Below are 5,665 nucleotides of genomic sequence, written 5' to 3' on the forward strand. Positions count from 1 at the left end.
TTCTATGACTCTGTGATTGATTTTATGATTCCCTGATTTAGTTGTATCAGTTAATAGTCTTGAACTATACTTTGGTGGTGCCCGAAAGTAACTTTAAAATGCTACTGAAAATGAATCGTATCAAGTTGCGGATATCAGAAATGTAGAGCATGAAATCATTTAAGAGTATTGAAAATATATTTTGCATGTGCGTTGGTAACATGAAGCTTCTCTGACTCCAGATCATTTGCACAAGTACAACTTCATGAAGTCTGTTTATTGTGAAGTGACCTGCATCATGTGAACTTAACTAGTGCTAATGTGTTATATAATGAAGGGGCTTTAACACTGGATCTTCTCACTCTTAATTAAGTCACATTCGTTTTGCTCATCTCCTGCTGTTGTTCATTTCTGTTGACAGTCTGAGAGCGAAGTGACACCCATAGGACTTGGAAATTCAGATTTGGAGGGGCACGAGGTATAGGAGGAGGTCCAGTGTTGACAAGTTTCTTCATCTTCTGGTACTTCTTCAGAATCTGAGTCATTCATGAAACTGGAAGATACAGATAAATTTTGGGGCGCCTTATGCTTGATCGCTGTCCTGGTGATAGATTTCCAAATAGTGCTTTGCCTTTTCTGGGCTAGTGAGTATTTCTCTGTCAGTGAGGTTCTACGAATCATGCAAAGTTTTCCTATCAAACTTCTGTGCACAGAGTGATGGCTTACCCTAGAGCCATCTGGGCTATCTGTTGTATGCTGAGAAGGTTCTTTATTATCCCTCTCATAGTTTTGCACCTGAGCAGAATCATGTATTTCATCCAGCACAGGCTCTTCACTTAAAACAACTGTAGTATCAGCTGCATTTGCTGTTGTCTTAAATGCACTCTTGTTCTTTCCTGCACCTTTTGCCTCTGGGATATGAGGGACTATGAGCTCGGATGCAGCAGGCAAAGGCTGTGATTCTGCAGCACTGCTCTCCTTGGGAGACTTGTCATTTGCACTCGGGGAGGCTTGTGGAGTGGTTCTCTGCTGGTTTAGATGCATGCTTCTGGAACTGAAACTCAGTGCTAATGTGATCACAGATACTGATTTCTACTACGGGAACTACCCTTCCTCCAAGATGTTCAGGAAGGACCTCTGAGCGGTCGGCAGGCACTGCAATCTGGGATCTTGTTGACTACTGGGAGACAGTTTGGCCTGAGGGTTCTTGGGCCTCAGTGCTGAGTGGTGCTATGTCATCTTTATTTTGGAGTCACTTGGAGGCCGCTGCTTTGAAGTTCTAAGTCCTCCTTCTAGATAATCTCCTCCTGCCCAGCTCCAGGCTCTTGCCTCACAGCGTGCGAATGGCCACTTCCTCCTCTTCCAGTTCTCCTGCAATGGTGCCTTGGGCATCAGCTCTGGCTGGTCGCTGTAGTGGCTGCCGAACATCCTGGCTGGTGGGTGGTTGGACTGAGTGATCTTGTGGGTCTTTTTCCAACCTTGGTGATTCTGTGATTCTGATTCACTGGTTTTGGTCTTTGCTGTGAGAGTACTGGCAGATTTGGAGAGAATAGATGATACTTCTACCTGTAGCTTCCAGTAATGCCTTTGGAATATGACAAGGTCTGAAAGGATAAACGGGAATTCAGACACCAATCCCAAAAAACAAAGAGCAGGCAGGAACACTGAATTACATTGGACTGCAGTTATATTAGACTAAGTCACAATGTCTTTCTCTTAGGTGTACTGCCACGGTTGTCACTGTGGGACCTGGAACTATGCTAGTCACACCTCTGCTTCCCAATGGAGTGATAAATGCTAACTTCTGTAGCACTTACAGAGGTATTGCATGTAAGGTTCCACACAGTGCTACATTTCTTTCATTGTATTGTATTGTTTCTCGTACACAATCTGTTCTGTCATTTCTACCATATCATCTTGTTTAAGACTGCATGTGTTAAATTAAGGCTATGTCTGCTTCCTAAACTTCTGATCATATTTTGTGTATGAATGCAAGGATGAGCATCAGAAAAATAAGAAGCATTTCTTTATTGTAAGAAATGTATTAAATAAATTATACAGAATGTCTTACACTTATCTTTTAATGGTATGCTTTAACTTCATTAGAATGTGCAATGAAAATACTATCAGGATCAATTTAAAACTTCTTAAAAATTATTAATCAATTGTAACATTTCATTTTATTGTTTTATGTGCCCAAATGCACACTCTTGGGACTATCTGTACTCTGAAATTTAGCCTCTGAGCTTTCTGCCTCTGCAATCCATCCAGAATATGTTTGCAGAAGGAATGTTTCCACAGCTGCTTTTTAGAGGGTTCTTAAAGTGGGAAAAAAGAGAGAATTTCTATGTGATGATGAGGACATTTGTCTTTTGACAAATATTAGCCCCTCAGTAACAATTGCTTTCCTGAGAAGTTGGTTGATATCTTTTTCTTTTTTAAGAAGTGATTGAATCAGGACTAATATCTACACTGAAAGAAAGCTCTGTAATTTCTGCTTTGATGCGCTGTGTTTTCAAGTTACATTGAGTATCAATTTTGCTACTATGTAGTTCTCCCCTGTAAACAATGAAGTCTATAAAGAGCACAGTAACACTATTAGAGCAAATTCTCAGCTATAAAACACTATTTTTCAGCACAGTCACCAGTATTAGCTATGCACTTTTTTTTGCCAGAGATGAACAAGAGCATGCATGCCATGCTCATACAAATCTGCACCAGAGGAGGCATTACTTTCGGTGCAGCCCTTGTAATGCTTTTTTATGGTTTTCTCTTTGAGGAAGGCATTTTAACCGAAACAAGACAAAAAATGTTTGACTGTATTTAAAATTTCTTTTCCACATTTTGAAAGAAATACAAGTGCTATTTAATTTCACTCCACTGTAGCAGTTGTACAAATATTAAAAATACTTATCTAAATCTCAATTATTCCTAAGTCTGTTGGAGTAAGTTTTAGTTGTTGAAGTATAATTTTAAGTCAGGTCAACCAAGGTATAAACATAATGATCTGTGCAGTGCAGGATCTGTGCCCTCCAAGATAACAACATGAAACATCTTGCAATTCTCAACCTGTTCTGTCAAGAGAAGAAAGGAAGGGCTGAAATGTTTGTGAAATGCTGTTCAGTATGAAGTGTTAACATCTCTTAAGTGTGCTTTATCCCATTTTGAGAGACAAAACAGTCTTGCCTGTCAAAGTTAATTTTAATATTAAAAAATTATCAAAACTGAAAATGCTCGATTCCAATAAATATTTCACTTCCCAAATGTTGTTAGTCTAGCTCACAATTATTTGGGAACAGTCAAGCAGACTTTTCAACAGTTTCAGCAACAGTGTTTGGAAATACACAAATATTTCTGTTTAGAGGCCTCTGTGGCCACGAAGAAAAATATGCTAATTTCAACCAGATCTTTGTTTTCTCTACGGAAGTAGTAGCTAATACTTTATAGGCATATATAAACAATTTCCAAGAGTTATTGTAACTGTGAATGACTCTCGGAAAACAATATTAATTTGCTGCCACAGCCACATTCACTATAAAAAATGACTACAGATAATACCGTGTCATATTTTCTTGCTTCTGCAGCAGCCATCTTGCATTTTTCCTTCTGATTTCTTATGAATAAAATAGCTATTAGTGCTCTGGTTTTAGCTGTGTTTAGCTGTGTTAGAACTATTTCTTTTAAATAATCTCTTTTGTTTTCTTGCTACAGTCAAGCATGTGCAGGCAAAGACCATGTATGGACTAAACTAAACCCTTTAGATAATAATAAGTGTATTATCATGCTTATAATTAATCTTAGTGTTTCTACTGAATGTTTTTTTCTTTAATCTGGAAAGAGAAAGTTTCTAATGAGTGCTTATCTTATAAAAATATTGTCTGTTGGAGTCTGTGAATGAAAGGAGCAGCATGGCGGGGCCCTCTCATAGCATGGATCCAGAGTGTTCAGCCTGGGGAGCCCTGAGTCCCACCACAACACTCAGCATCCATCAGAGGGTAGCTGGGGCAGAGCCTGAAGGAGCCACTGGAGCTACCTCAGGCTAGCGAGAGTATGGCTTGGCTAGAAAGTAGTGTCTTGCTACCCTGTTGAAATTTTTTTTCTTTTATTTTTTATTCCTTTGGCACAGTCATAAAACCCAAAACACATTTAAATGTAATTGTTCTACATATGGAACATTACTGAGAATTTACTATTCGTGCCTTTGACCTGGAAAGTGTGGGAAATTCAACAAAATAGGTTGCATTATGTGTTAAAGCGAGAAAGCTAGAGTTGTACTTTAGCCATCCTGCCTTGTTTTCTCTTAAGCGAGATGAAGTATCATTATTGCACTCAGAGAAAGCAATTTGTGGGCAGTAAGGTTGCTTTTAGTTCACTATGTTGTCATTTTACTCAAGAAAATGGATGGTGATGAGGAAGAGGAAAAAAATTAACTTGAAGTGTATTCTTTTTTTATCACTGTGTAAACTTCTTAATATTCTTTTTTTTTTAAATTTTGAAATGTTTTAGGAAAAATCTGTAGGTGCAGTGTAGGTTTGTGTATGGATTTTAAAATCATTCATCTGAACCCTTGAACTCTGAGAATTGATATTGCAAGTTAGGCAGAATGACCTCTTTAAAGTTTTTTTTTTTTTTTTAAGTAATAAAGCATTAGTTCTGTTCTTTTTTTAATGGATCATGTCAGAACTTTGATGGCTCAGGATCATCCTTCCTCAAAGCATTGATGAAAAGATGGCAGTGGCTGCAAAGCTGTATATCAGAAAGTGCGGTGTATGGTCCCTGGGGTCCTGCTTCTAGCATCCCTCCTTCCAGCATCAGCTTGGATTTATTTCTTTCTGCATTGTGCGTCCCAAATGCACACTAATTTTGTTTGTAAAGTGACAGTGAGATTAGCAGAGCCCAGAGTAGTTGTCAAATTGTCCTTGGCACAGATGTTATTTAATAGAAATTAAGTTATTCATACAATGGAATGTATAAACCTCATGTTCTTTTAATTACGTTCTACAAAATGGTGCTATTCCATTCAGGAAAGTAATGGAAGACCTGCTGTTTGGCTTTCTTATTTCCTTTTTGTTATGTTAGGATGGGATGCTCTGACAATTCTTTTTAATTTTTTAATCAGGTACTTGTATAGGAACTGAGCTAGGAGATACGTATTCATATTAATAATGGAAATGATTTTGGATTTCTAAAGCATCCACAGCCTCATTTTTAGTACATTGATCAGTAGTTTCTCTGTTTAAATAATTGTCAGAAATTCAAAATATTGAATCACGGAATTGAATCATAGAATAGCTTAGGTTGAAAGGAACCTTAAAGACCATCCAGTTCAGACCCCTTTGCCATGTGCAGGATTGCCAGACTTCAGTTCAGTCTGCCTGGGATCCTATCCATCCTGGCCTTGAGTGTCTCCAGAGATGTAACATTGTTCTATCCTAGTGAAGCTACATACAGCTATTTGTAACAGGTGTGTTATTGACAGTTTTAGCTTGGTTCATTCTGTTTGCTTTATGAATTTATGACTCAGTGAAGCAATTTGTTTAATCAGTGGATATACAGATGGTGTGTGTGTATGTATGTGTGTGTGTGTGTGTGTGTGTATATATATACATACATACATACATACATACATCCAGGAGCTTGGCTAATATAATTTATATTGGAGGAAATGAGAGAAAGTCACTCACCC

At 38.0% G+C, this 5,665-nt stretch overlaps 1 pseudogene; it reads right to left on the bottom strand.

Annotated features, from left to right (window-relative positions):
* Positions 1-321: 321 nt before the first annotated feature.
* The window catches only part of LOC100549616, a 31,209-nt pseudogene continuing 25,865 nt past the window's right edge, over positions 322-5,665 (bottom strand).

This window comes from Meleagris gallopavo, chromosome 4, assembly GCF_000146605.3.
Source record: "Meleagris gallopavo isolate NT-WF06-2002-E0010 breed Aviagen turkey brand Nicholas breeding stock chromosome 4, Turkey_5.1, whole genome shotgun sequence".
Classification (NCBI taxonomy): domain Eukaryota; kingdom Metazoa; phylum Chordata; class Aves; order Galliformes; family Phasianidae; genus Meleagris; species Meleagris gallopavo.